Source organism: Mauremys reevesii, linkage group 14, assembly GCF_016161935.1.
Source record: "Mauremys reevesii isolate NIE-2019 linkage group 14, ASM1616193v1, whole genome shotgun sequence".
In the NCBI taxonomy this organism is placed as follows: Eukaryota; Metazoa; Chordata; order Testudines; family Geoemydidae; genus Mauremys; species Mauremys reevesii.
In genome coordinates, this window is record NC_052636.1 from 9924832 (window position 1) to 9939280 (window position 14449).

Below are 14449 nucleotides of genomic sequence, written 5' to 3' on the forward strand. Positions count from 1 at the left end.
ACTCCCTGCTACGGCCCGGGGGCTGCAGCAGGGCACAGAGCTTCTCTGGTCTCGGGGCCGCAGCGGGGCCGGGGTAAAGGAGTGACAGGGTGGGGCCGGTGGGGGAAGGGGTGGAACAGAGGTAACAGTGGGTGGGGCCGTGGGTGGAAGGTGTGGAAGGGGGCGGAGCCACACACAGAAGGGGGGGGGCAGGGTTTCAGTGCTGGGGCCCTCGCACTTGTTCTCCCTTTCCCTGGGCTTTGGCATCACTAGCCCCTGCTTAGCAAGTAGGGGTCAGTGGTCCCCAAAATGTGGGGTGTGACTCCTAGGGGGACACAGGAAGATTGATGGGGGCACTTCAGGGCCTGAGCCAGCCCCCATGGAGGGCGGGGAGGGAGCAACACTCAGCCCCACTCTGTCCCAACTCTTCCCCAACCCCACCCTCAGCCTGGGCCCCTGGCTCCCAGCCCGGCCTCGACCCCCTTACCCCTGTCCGCACCCCTCTCCCCAGCAAGCACCGGCCCCACTCCCAGCCCCGGTTCTCGACCGCGGTTTCCGAGGGGCCACAGCCATGGATACGAGGGCGCAGTGTGAAATGTTTGGGGACCACTGGGTTAGGGTGACGTCCTCAATCACTTCTCTGCAGTCCAATGAAAGTGATTCTTCCCCCACCCACCCCTCCGTCAGGACGGCCTAGGTACGTTCTGCTGCCCTTCACTCGTACAGGAAGGAGAATAACGTTTCATTGCACTCAATCCTAAAGTGATTTGTAACCCACCACCAGCCCAAACTGGTCATTTTGGGGAAGCAGCCCCACCATGCTGCATAGCTAGGCAGAGTAGGGGTGTCTATGCAAACACGGCCTGTTCCTGAAGTCTTCCCCCAGCTCCTCACTAGATGTGAGGCGGGAGCTCATTCAGACCCTGCTTATGCTTAGTATTGGGAAACTCCTTAGTGGCCCTCTTTCTGCCGGCCTTAGATTTCTCCTCCTGTACCTTTACCAACAGCTCAGATGAGGTGGCCGAGTGGTTAAGGTGCTGGACTGCTAATCCATTGTGCTCTGCATGCATGGGTTCAAATCCCATCCTCTTCGGCTGCATTTAGCCTTTACCCTCCTTTATAGACAACCATCTCCCCCTTTGGTACAATGACAGATCCAACAATGTTGCTTCTGTTACCCAAAATTGGGTCAGCTAGTAAGCGTAGGGAGGACTAATGACCCCCCAGAGTTTGGCAGAAAGCAGCACATTTATTATACTAACAGCTAAGCTCAAAAGAAGCGGGAGGAAGGGGAAGGTGTCATTCTTACACTCCCAGGACAGGTTCAGCACTGGAGATGTCAGGATTCTGCAAGGTAAGTGTCCCCCAGCACCGCGATGGACGGTGCGATGAAGGTAAGTCTTCCCGAGGCATGATGGACTGTAACGCAGCGAACCACTGGCCAGGCGGTCGGGGCGAAGGGCATTCACTGGAGGTACAAGCTTGTACTCCTGAGCACAGGGCCCCTTCCCCTTTTAAGGACCTGCTCCTCATGGCCTGCGACTGGAGATGACTTGGCTGCACCTGGTGGGTCACTCTCCACCTGAGCCATTGTCCATGCAGTGTCCATGCTCTGGGTGTGTGAGTGCTGCCTAATGAGAGTCCCAGACACCTTCTCTATCTAGGAGCTCTTCTGATCTTCCAGCTGTTCAACCAGCCCATTCATTCCACAAGCATTGCAGGAGGGGGGGAGGGGGAAGCCACTTCACAGGCATTCAGAGAGGGAGAGGAGACAAGCAGGGGGAGGGGGGGAGTGTAACAGACCTTTTGGGCATACAGGTGATACGGAGCACACAGATCACTGCTGCTCCTACAACAGGGTAAGTTCTCAAGCAGCATGTTTCTTACTTTGCCCATCGGTCAGTTTTGATGATTATCCATGGAAATATTTTGCCATTGGGTTGTGCGTTTACACAGAAAGTGACATTTACCAACAAATAGGTAATTCTTCCAGTCCTGCCTAGTCTGCAGTTGGTGGGTTTAGAGGGACACATTCACTCTCCCCAGTCCCCAGGCCAGGCCTGTGCTCTCAACTTCCCACAATGCTGGGATCCTTCCCTGGTCTTCCCCCAGACCACTGCCCCCCACCCCCACTTCTGGGATCCCCTCCCCACACTGTCTAACCCCCCTGCTGGCAGGATCCCTTCCTGTTCCTTTCATTTCCTGTCTCCACTCTGGGAAAAAGCTCTGCACGGTTCCCACAGCAGAAGTTGAACCCAGGCCCCGTAGATGAAAACCAGGAATCCTGACCACTAGCCCATATGGGACTATTGGTGCATCTGACGAAGTGGGGATTCACCCACGAAAGCTCCTGCTCCAATACGTCTGTTAGTCTATAAGGTGCCACAGGACTCTTTGCTGCTGTTATTACTACAACTCTCTAAGCCCATGAGCGCAGCAGGGACTAGCGTGACCGGATGTCCCGATTTTTGGGCCTTTTTCTTATATAGGCTCCTGTTACCCCCACTCCCTGTTTTTTCTCATTTGCTGTCTGGTCACCCTAGCAGGGGCTGCACACAGGGCTGCATTAACCCTTCAGGTGCTGAAGTTTCCCTCTCTCCATCCCCAGTGCCTGTGATCAGGAAACAGACATCAGGGCTCCCAGGTGCTGCACAGACCATGACTGAGATCGATACCCCATATTGCGCTAGGTGCTGTATAATCCCTGGCCAACACTGGGATACCCAGGGGGTTCCCCTCAATTTCCCTGACCCTCTGCTGCCCAACTTCTTCTGACTCCATCTGCATCACCCAGGAGCGGCGACAGGGTTTCTGGCACCCTAGGCAAAATTTGGGGGGCGGCATTTTGTGCACTACCCATGGAGCGCACAGGAGCTTCCGGTTCCACTCCCGTCGCGCCGCCGAAGAAGGACTCTCTGCCGAAATGCCGCAGGCGACAGCGGCAGTCATTGAGCTGCTCAATTGCCTGCTGCTGTTTTCCGCGGCATGTTGGCGGAGGGTCCATCTTTGGTGGTGCAACGGGAGCGGAACCGGAAGCTCCCGGGCGCCCCATGGGGAGCGCACAAAATGCCACCCCCCGAATCCTAGCACCCTAGGCGACCGCTAGCGACAGCTCCTGGGGGCGGGACTATGGCACAGGCCGGGGGCGGGGCAGCTCCTGGGGGTGGGGCTCTGGCACAGCCCGGGGGCGGCGCAGCTCCTGGGGGCGGGGCTCTGGCACAGCCCGGGGGCGGGGCAGCTCCTGGGGGCGGGGCTCTGGCACAGCCCGGGGGCGAGGCAGCTCCTGGGGGCGGGGCTCTGGCACATTGTGATGCGGAGCCCGGGCCCAGCAGCTGCTCCCTGGTGACCACGTGCTGCCAGCAGCACTGGAGCCGCCTGAGGAGCCGCTGTTCTCAGCTGCAGCCAGGATCTGCCACAGGTGTGACGACACATTGTGCAACCCTCCCGTTTTGCAACTAGGTGGAGTTTATGCCATGCAACTTGACCATCTGGGCCCCTGCTCAGGACTTGCTGCCGCCTGGTCCATGGGGTTGTGAATCAGGAGGGACAGGGTTTGTGGTCGAAAACACTCACATGCTGCTTCCTCCTGTACCGAACCAAGCTGTTCAGGAAGTCCTTGCAACTATTCGTTGCGTCGGCCAAGCGGATTAGGGGGCAACCAGTTTCCATCCAGCGCATTTCCTGCTGGATCACCTTGTGCATACGCACGTGTTACGACTTGGCTGGGGTTACCCCACCGCCTATAGTGAAGGCGCATTCTATGAGAGTGCAAGCCTCGTCGGCCGCCTATGTCACCCACATCCCTATCCAGGACATATGTAGGGCTGCCACGTGGTCATCTGTCCACATTTTTTCCCTCGCACTATGCGATCGTCTCCCAAGCACAGGATGATGCCGGGTTTGGTAGGGTGGTACTCCGTCCTGATAACCCTTAAACTCCTACCCACCTCCATCAGATATAGCTTGGAGTCACCTACTGTGGAATACACAGGAGCAGTCACTCGAAGAAGAAAGGTCAGTTACCTATTCCGTAACTGGCATTCTTCGAGATGTGTTGCTCTTGTCTAGTCCACATCCCGGCCTCCTTCCCCTCTGTCGGAGTTGTCTGCCAAGAAGGAACTGAGGGTGGGGGGAGTGCGCAGCTCCCCTTATAGCGCTATAGAGGCGCCACTCCAGGGGTCACAGCAGTGCTCCAAAAATTTCCGGCACCGGTGCATGTGGTGAGCACGCACACCTACTGTGGAATAGGCCGGAGCAACACATCTCAAAGAACACCAGTTACAGAACAGGTAACTGTCCTTTTTAAAGGATGTCTACATTTCATTCCTGTAGTAACAGAACTGGTGATAGGAAAGCAGGAAGAGAGAGGGCGGGGGTGTACAGCTTAAATTGGTTAAATAGTCTCACTTTCAGTACTCAGTGTTTCAAAAATGTTAGACTGCCAACCTGTGTCATAGAGATGTCTTCTGTTTTTTTAAAAAAAACCATGAATAAAGCTACTTTAAGGGAAATTACTGCTTTGTCCAATCCTGAAGAGCTATGAGATCTTTGCTCACCAATTCTCATAAAACTTGTATTTGTTATGCCTTTTTGGTGACTTTAGTATTATGATCTATTATAAATAAAGTGCATTTCATTGATTGATTTTAAAATGAAATTAGTAACTGGAAAAATGGCCAGTATTTTTTTAAAACCTGGGACAATTATAAGCTACTGTATTCTGTCGTTTAGTTTCTAGAATCAAACGTATATCTAAGTATAATCTAAAGTTCTCCTGCAAAATGCCAGCTGTGCAAATCCTCCTGTGGCTGGATCATTCTTGGGTTTTTATTTTAAGTACAAAATAAATATGTATAACAAATTTAAACGTATCCAATTAGTAATTCGATATGTTGGGTGGTGCCTCTTTTTATGTGTTTGCTCCCCTGATGTTAGAACCTGGCTATGCCACTGCTGTAGAGGGCTCATCACCCAGCAGCTGGGGGCCACCATGCGGGCTCAGCAGGGCTGCTGGCCACGGGGCCAATGGGTGTGAGTGGGCTGGGTGGGATCTCGGGCGTCACGTCTCAGAGATCTGCCCCGCTCCACAGCACTGCTCCAGCTCTGAGCTGTCTCCACTGCCTGGGACCTGTGTAGCCCCACCTGCCTCCCCAGGGGAAGAGCCACCTGGGACCGGTGCAGAGGCTGGGCCAGTCTCAGCCAGTCACAGGGAACAGTCGGGGAGGGCGGAGGCTCAGCTGGGTCCTGAGGGAGCCTGGCCCGGGTAGGCTCTGCTCCTGCTCCAGCCTGGCTGCTTCCACCACTCCCAAGGGGCCGGAGTTCTCCTGCCCCAGGACCAGCTCTGGCTGCGCTGCCATCTCAGCCTGGCAGACACAGTCACCTCCCATCAGGGCTGGCTACTGTGGCTGGGGGTTTGGGTGTGGGTGAGTCGGTCTCTTGGGGGTCGGGGGGGTGCTGGGCACGGGGGGGTGGGGTTTTTTGTGTGTGGTGGGGGCGCTGGGAAGTGTGGGGGGTCTGTGGATGGCACTGTGCAGTTGTGGTGGGGGGGCACTGGGCAGTGAGGGGATCTGTAGGGGGGCTCTGGGTGGAAAGGTGTGGGGCACTGTGCAGTTGTGGGAGGGCTGTCGGGGGTCTCCAGCTAGGGGGGCACTGGTCAGTGAGAGGATCTGTGGGGGGGTTCTGAGTGGGTGGGGGAGTGATCTGGGAGAGCACCAGGCAGGGGTTTGTGGGGTCTCTGGGTGGTGCGGCACTGAGCGTAGGAGTCGGAGGGTGCCAGGCAGGGGTTTGTGGGGTCTGTGGATGGTGCGGCGCTGGGCGTAGGGAGTCGGTGGGGTGCCGGGCAGGGGGTTGGTGGGGGTCTCTGGGTGGTGCGGCGCTGGGCGTAGGGAGTCGGAGGGGTGCCGGGCAGGGGGTTGGTGGGGGTCTCTGGGCGGTGCGGCGCTGGGCGTAGGGAGTCGGAGGGGTGCTGGGCAGGGGGTTTGTGGGGGTCTCTGGGTGGTGTGGCGCTGGGCATAGGGAGCCGGAGGGGTGCTGGGCAGGGGGTTTGTAAACAGGGCCCTTGTACTGGGCTGGGTGGAGTGGGGCTGTCCCTGACGTGCCATGACCCATCTCCCGTTGCCCCCGGCCAGCCCCTCGCTCTGAGGACTCTGCCCCTCTGCCCCCATTTCCCCCATGAGGGCCCACAAATATGTTTAGCACCGGGCCCACAAAAGGTTAATCCGGCCCTGTTTGGGGTGCAGGCTCTGGGAGGGAGTTGGGGGGCGGGAGGGTTGCAGGCTATGGGGAGTTTGAGTGAGGGGTGCAGGCTCTGACCTGGGGCAGGGGATTGGGGTGCAGACACGCGGGCTCGGGGGGGGGAGTTAGCAGCTCAGCGCTGTAGCAGAGGAAGGAGCTGCAGTGATTTCACACAGACACAGACACTGACAGAGACACTTTTCCATAGTCACAATGCGAGAGGCAGAGTCGGATTACTGTTTCCCGCATTCAGGCTCCCGGCCGGAGCAGTGGCCGCCCCGGAGGGAGGGTAGGGACGTCTGTCTGGTGTTTCCCGCACTCAGGCTCCCGGCCGGAGCAGTGGCCGCCCCGGAGGGAGGGCAGGGACGTCTGTCTGGTGTTTCCCGCACTCGGGCTCCCGGCCGGAGCAGGGGCCGCCCCGGAGGGAGGGCAGGGACGTCTGTCTGGTGTTTCCCGCACTCGGGCTCCCGGCCGGAGCAGGGGCCGCCCCGCAGCGCTGGCACAGACCGAGCGGCACTGTGGTGGCTGAGCTCGGACAGGCTGGGGGCTGGGAGGCTGGTGCCTGGAGCCCCAGTAACCTGCCCCCTGCTCCGGGGCTGACACGCAGCAGACCTGAAACAGCCTGTGCCCCCCCCAGCCCGACACCCTCAGATTTGGGAGACCAGCAGATTTGGGAGGCTCATCCCGAGGGGCCCCTGTTCCCCCGCCACCCCCTCCCTAAACAGGGGTTTTGTCCCTGCACAGGGTCTGGCAGCGGCTCCCCACCCCACCCCCGATTTTTCCCCTTCAGCCCCTCTCCTGCCGCTACCTACAGCAGCTTGATCCCCCCTGGCCAGTAAATTTCTGCCCCCGCTCAGACCTTGGCAGCCCCCCCCCCGCTGCGATTTGCCCCTTGGTGCTTTTAACCCCACCCCCACCCGAAGAGGAGGCAGCAAATCGTAAGTAGAAGTGAGGGCAGAGAGCAGGCAGGGGCGACAGCAGAGGTTACTGGGCAGGCTCCATTCGGGTGCGCATGCTCAGTGCAGCCCAAGTAGCGAATCTGGAGCTGTTTCTGTCATTACACCGGCTTGCTGCCTAGAACGAACGCTCCTTGAGTGGGGTGATCCCCAGGGAGCAGCTCAAACCTGCAAAGTGCCTGGCCAGGGGCAGGACATTGGCACAGCAAGGGAGGGGTGTGGCAGTGACATCACAAAGGCCTTTGGCAGGACCTCAGACTATTGGTCCAAGGCGGTGGGGAGGGGGTGACCTCACAGAGAGATGCTGACATCAGCCAGGCAGGACAGGGGCGAGGGGCCAGGGAAACCTCAGAGACCCCTGTGGCTTTGCTCCAGCAAGTCTCCTTCTCCAGATCTCTCTCTGAGGACTGAGAGAGTATTCGGGTTCACGCACGTGAGCGCCAGGAGGAACCTCTTTCGAGTTTTCTCCTTCCCTTGTAGTGATTTTACTAAAAAACAGCCGTCCCTGTTTAGAAGGTAAGAGCCTCCTGGAGGTATGAAACCTGTTCAGTCTGATCCATCTGGAGACAGTTTAATTCTAGGCATGGAAAACACGAGCTTAAGGAGGCAGAATTTTATTGCGCACCTGGGATTTTGTCCCTTAGAATCACTGGGGACATTAGGGTTTGTCCTTTTTGTTTCCGCTTTCCTCCATCCCTCCCTCCTCCCTCTCCGTCTCTTGCTTCTTTTGTCCTTTCTCCTGTTCCCCTCCCAACAGCAGGAGAGAGAGACACACACACACAGGGAGGAGCTCCCACTGTGGGAGGTCCACCCAAACATATGGGGCTGAAATAGTGCTCGGGCAGTGATCCTCACCAGTGACCTAGGCCATCCTTTGGGCTCTCTGGTGAGAACCCTCAGCCTCCCATCCTCAGTCTCTACCCTGATTGGCTGAGCAGGGGGTTATTGACAGGGAGGAGACTCAGGTCCTTGTTGGTCTCTTTTAAGACCAAGGAAATAAGTCAGAACCAGTTCTATGTTTGATGAATTTTGCTGCTTCTCTGCATTAATGGTCTCTGAGCAGTTCATGATTCTAACATTGCAGTTCTCCTCAAATACTTGCTGAATAATTACTGTCACTGTTGTTGGTCTGGAGCTCATCAGAGCTCTTTATTCAGGTCATTCAATATATGAAATTCAAGATCTGATGGTTAGTTTGAAAATCAGGGCTCATGGGTCCTATTCCCAGCTCTGCTACTGGCTGGGTGTGTGACCTAAGACAAGTCAATTCTCCTTTCTCAGCCTTAGCTTCTCCCTCTTTCGAGTAGGGATAATAATGATCCGCTCCTACCTACCTCACAGTGCGTGGAGGCAGGGCCGGCTCTAGGTTTTTTGCCATTCCAAGCAAAAAAAACTTTAGCTGCCCCCACCTCAGCCCTGGGGTCCCCCGCCACATGCTCCTGCTGACCGAGCCCTGGGCTTCCCCCCACCCCCAGCCCCCTGCCACCCCAGCCCTGGGCTCTCCCCCCACCCGTGCCAACAACATCGGTTTGTTCTCCCCAGTCCACCCAGGCTGAGCTGCTCCCGTTTATACCTGTCTCCAGTCGGAGCATGCCCAGAGAGAGTGAGGGGGTGTGGCCGCTTCAGCCCACATGGCACAGTTAACCCTAGCAGTGCCAGTGCAGGGTTGATATACCTCATCACAGACAGCATTTCCCAAATTTGGGGATTAGCTAGGAGATCTCTTCAGGAGTAACCTTTGGGAGCTTAACACTCAGGCCCAGAAACCCTCCCCTGGAAACCGGAAAACACTAACACCGGAACAAATCAACATACCCTTAGAGCCCCGACCAGGGCTATTCTATCTACTGCCCAAAATCCACAAACCTGGAAATCCTGGACGCCCCATCATCTCGGGCATTGGCACTCTCACTGAAGGACTGTCTGGATATGTGGACTTTCTACTGAGACCCTATGCCACCAGCACTCCCAGCTATCTCCGTGACACCACTGATTTCCTGAGGAAAATACAATGCATTGGTGACCTTCCAGAAAACACCATCCTGGCCACCATGGATGTAGAGGCTCTCTACACCAACATCCCACACGCTGATGGAATACAAGCTGTCAGGAACAGTATCCCTGATGATGCCACAGCACAACTGGTTGCTGAGCTCTGTGCCTTTATCCTCAGACACAACTATTTCAAATTTGATGACAATATATATCTCCAGATCAGTGGCACCGCTATGGGCACCCGCATGGCCCCACAATATGCCAATATTTTTATGGCTGACCTGGAACAACGCTTCCTCAGCTCCCGTCCACTCACGCCCCTTCTCTACCTACGCTACATTGATGACATCTTCATCATCTGGACCCATGGGAAAGAGACTCTGGAAAAATTCCACCACGATTTCAACAGCTTCCACCCCACCATCAACCTCAGCCTGGACCAATCTACACGGGAGGTCCACTTCCTAGACACTACGGTGCAAATAATTGATGGACACATTAACACAACCCTATACCGAAAACCTACCGACCGCTATGCCTACCTTCATGCCTCCAGCTTCCATCCCGGGCACACCACAAGATCCATTGTCTACAGCCAAGCACTGAGGTACAACCGCATCTGCTCTAACCCCACAGACAGAGACCAACACCTACAAAATCTCCACCAAGCATTCTCAAAACTACAGTACCCGCACGAGGAAATAAGGAGACAGATCAACAGAGCCAGACGTGTACCCAGAAGCCTCCTACTGCAAGACAAACCCAAGAAAGAAACCAACAGGACTCCACTGGCCATCACATACAGTCCCCAGCTAAACCCCTCCAGAGCATCATCAGGGATCTACAACCCATCCTGGAGAATGATCCCACACTTTCACAGGCCTTGGGTGGCAGGCCAGTCCTCGCCCACAGACAACCTTCCAACCTGAAGCATATTCTAACCAGTAACTGCACAGCGCAGCATAGTAACTATAGCTCAGGAACCAACCCATGCAACAAACCTCGATGCCAACTCTGCCCACATATCTACACCAGTAACACCATCACAGGACCTAACCAGATCAGCCACACCATCACCGGTTCATTCACCTGCACGTCCACCAATGTAATATATGCCATCATATGCCAGCAATGCCCCTCTGCTATGTACATCGGCCAAACTGGACAGTCTCTAAGGAAAAGGATAAATGGACACAAATCAGATATTAGGAATGGCAATATACAAAAACCTGTAGGAGAACACTTCAACCTCCCTGGCCACACAATAGCAGATCTTAAGGTGGCCATCCTGCAGCAAAAAAACTTCAGGACCAGACTTCAAAGAGAAACTGCTGAGCTCCAGTTCATCTGCAAATTTGACACCATCAGCTCAGGATTAAACAAAGACTGTGAATGGCTTGCCAATTACAGAACCAGTTTCTCCTCCCTTGGTTTTCACACCTCAACTGCTAGAACAGGGCCTCATCCTCCCTGATTGAACTAACCTCGTTAGCTCTAGCTTGCTTCTTGCTTGCATATATAAACCTGCCCCTGGAAATTTCCACCACTTGCATCTGAAGAAGTGGGTATTCACCCACGAAAGCTCATGCTGCAGAACGTCTGTTAGTCTATAAGGTGCCTCCTGTTAAAATGTGTAGTAACACTGTATGTAAAGTTATGAGATTTTACTGTATGATATTACTGAAAAAGTTACAATTCTGGGGAACACCCACAGACCAGTTCCTCAGAGACAGCAAGGCAAACAGCTGGTCAAACAGCCATTCTCCTGCAGGGGGAAGGTGTGAAGAAGACATTTACATTCGATCACAGGGAACTCTTGAAGTTGTTGTGGAAAAAGACCACACGATTGATTTTGAATCAGCTCAGCCTGAGGTTCTTTTCTTGGTTAAAAGTGCGCAGGGGGCAACAGCTATTGGAATACTGTCCCCCTGAGCTAAAAATCACACAAGCCTTTTAAAGCTTAAAACCACAAACAATGACACATACGTTGCACGTTAATTTCCTTATTTGGAATATATTGCAAAATATGATGCAGGTCAAAAGCAAGCTGAACAATCAGTTTTCCATATTCGGCCTTTCCTGTTATTGTTATTACACCTGGTGATATGGGAGCAAGACTATGCATGTCTCAAGAAATGTCACTACCAACCTAGGCCATTTTCACATGCTGGGGTGCAATCCAGAGCAGTGAGGAGTTGTGTCATCTGTAATCCTGGGTGAGATTCAGTGTTCTGCTGCTGGAGATCCCCTGTCTGGATACTCCCAGCCAGCATTCAAGGCCTCACCGAGTGTCTGTGTGATAAGTAACCCTGGACCAGCAGCTCTGACTCCAGCTGCCTGCTTGTTACACTCCAAGCACATTCTGGTTTGGGTAGAGAAGGCTCAGGGTTTGAGAGAAGGCAGGGGGTAGGAAGCTTCTGTTCGTTATGCTGGACCTAACCCCCAGTTTTACTTGAGTAAAGAGGAGCTATTTGACACTGTGTGATACGGCTCCTGTGCTCTGTTCCCAAACTGTTCTGCAGCATGGGAGGGTCTCTGGTAGTGTGTGTGTCACTGGCATATTGGGGTGATGCAGAAACAGGACAGAGTAGAGGTGGCATTGTGGGGCTGGCGTGAACCTTATCTCTTCATTTCCCCTTCCAAGAACCGAGGGGACAGGAACCCTTACCCAGTGAGGTCACAGTCTCATAGTTCTCCTGCATGACATCCCAGTAGAGGGCTCTCTGAGTGGGGTCCAGCAGAGCCCACTCTTCCCTGGTGAAATGCACAGCCACCTCCTCGAAGGTCACTGGCCCCTGAAAGAGCAAGAGTCCAACACTCAGGACCTCTTTCCCCACTCACAGCCCCACTATTTGTGGCAGAGAGGAGCGAATCAAATGGAAGCTCTGGGTGGATCCCACTCAACAGAGTCCCACCCCCACCCCGCTCAGAGTATCCAGCAAATACCAGGCTGAGGGGACGAAGAGAGAGCCCCTTGTGTCTCCCAGCAGATCCATCACACCCCTACTGGCCACCGACTGATTCAGGAGTTGGAGCCCCTAGTAGGGTCCAGCGAGAGCTCTCTGGTAGGAAGCCCAATAACCTCCTCATTGTGAGGAGCGGGATATGAAGGGAGAGGCAGCTCCAATAAGCCTGACTCATGGGTGCCCCCTTCATATCTCACAGCAGCCACTGGTTAGTGAGCTCAGGCTCCAGCACTATGAGTCTGGTGAGTTTTACCAGCTCCATGTAGGTGGGCTATTTTCTTTCTTCACAAATTAGGGCATTTCCACCTCCCAACCTCCTGGGTCTGTTCCTAGAATCTAGGCCACTTATTAAATAACTCCCAGTGGGTTTGCCACACCCTGGCCTCCTGCTTTCCCCACCCTGTGCATTTCCTGCCCCGCTCCAACCTCCAAACCAGACTGTGCAAACCTTCCCATCTCCGGTGTATTTGCTCTCCCTCTCCTCCAGCAACCTCCCGATAATCTCTACCTGAGTTGGCTCCACTGCAGCCATTTCTCTTCCCTGTCCCACGCCAGGCTGGGATGAGCTGGAGCAAAACATGGACGCCATTCTGCAGCCTGTCTGGGGGAGAAGGGCAGTTGTGGGCGTTTCAGAACCAGTTTTAGTTAATTTCACATCAGAATTCCCCCCGGCCCCTTCCCTGCAGACAGACACCCTAGATTCTGCCATGCTGGGAAATGCTCAATCTGTTTATTACAATGTAGACCTGGCCCCTCCTGCCAGGCTAAGCCCAGACACATTTTTAACCTCCCTTCTCCTCCTCACCCCTAACAAAGTCTCTGAACACAAGGCTAGAAAAGAGCAGAACCAAAGGAGTCATTGTGGGGATTCCCTCGGACACTGACCCACGGCAGCTACACCCCAGCAGGGGAATATGGAGTCAGGAACTGGCTTTTCCTCTCTCTGATCTGCCCTAGGGGGCTAGGAACAGCTGGAGAAAGTCATCCCGTGGGCCAGGCAGAGAAGCAGCTTTAATTAAGGTCACTTCCCAGCACAGAACCCCGCTGGGGGAGCAGCAGCTGCTAAGCCTGGTCTCCCAGATCACAATGGAGGCTGCAGCGTCTGACCCAGGAAGCTGGACCCCAGTATCCTGAGCAGAGAGGGACAGAGCGTTTGAGCAGCTTCCCTCCTTTAGCTCTCTGGGGAGAGCAGCTAATGAGAGCCCCTCCTCACAGGGAGAATTGCTGATCTCATTAGCCCCACTGTCGATCCGGAGTCACTCCTTGTCTTTCCATACAGTGACTCTGGATTAACAATGGTCTCAAAGAAACCAGAGTTCAGAAACAATGAGTCCAGAATGCTGTGGAAGAGACCATTGTGTGGCAGCGCTGACCCCCTTCCCTCCTCCCTCACCCACAGATCCAGGACAAGGACTGGACAATGGACTGGACAATCTAGGACAATGGAACTGGAAGTTCCTGCAGTTTTCAAGAGGGGAGCAGAGCAAAAATCTGTGATTTCACCTCACAGTGTCTGATAAGTGGCTAGAAAGTTATCACAGTGACTGGGCCTGGCCGGGGAATGTCGGGCAGTGCTTGGAGCCAGGATTCTGGCATAAGCTAATCAGGGAGAAGAAGCGAGGCGCAGACCCCAGAACCCCAGCCAGCCCCCACCCAGATATTCCCTGGGATCCAGCCCCCAGAGTCCCTGGCCAGGGACCTCAGATACCCCACAGAGCCCCACCGGCCAGACAACCCCACCAGACCTTCATTGCGAGGTTGGGAATCCCAAAGGGTTCCCCCCACCAAGAGACCCCAACAGCCAGAGACCCCCCCAAAAGGGACCCCCACTGGGAACTCAGTCCCTCACTGCCTGCCTAGGATCCCCCCCCCCCCGCCCTCCAGCAGGATCTGCCCTGCCCTTTGCCTGGCACCCCCTCCTCCTCCCTGTGGGATCCCCTGATGCTTTACAGGGGCACCCCCTGGCCTAGCGCCGGGGATTCTCCCACACACACTCTGTGCACTGGGCACGGCAGCGATCCCAGGAGTCTGCGGGGGAAGCCCAGACAGAGCACCTGGCACAGCACCAGGCTCCCTCTAAGCCCCTGTCCCGCCTCCCCAAGAGACGCCCACCCCGGCTGTTCTGCAGCCAACGGCCCCCAGCGATACCCACCTCCAGGACCCACAGCCTCAGGGCTGGGCACATCACACCCACCCCCTGAAACCCCAAATCTCCAGAACCCACCAACCTCACTAGGGTACCCCCTGCCCAGCCCCCCAGAGGCCTCCCCCCCCACAAACCCCCATCCGCTGCTATCACCCCACAGCCCCAGCCCCACC

General features: G+C 55.4%; 1 protein-coding gene and 1 non-coding gene across 2 annotated transcripts in view; one reads left to right on the forward strand and one right to left on the reverse strand.

The window, feature by feature from the left end:
- LOC120381922 (zinc finger protein 420-like) overlaps positions 1–14449 on the reverse strand; it is a gene marked incomplete at both ends in the record, with an annotated part of 146778 nt that overhangs the window by 18074 nt on the left and 114255 nt on the right. The window lies entirely within an intron of this gene.
- TRNAS-GCU lies at positions 991–1072 on the forward strand. Its single transcript has one exon. It is a non-coding gene; the product is annotated as a tRNA-Ser (tRNA).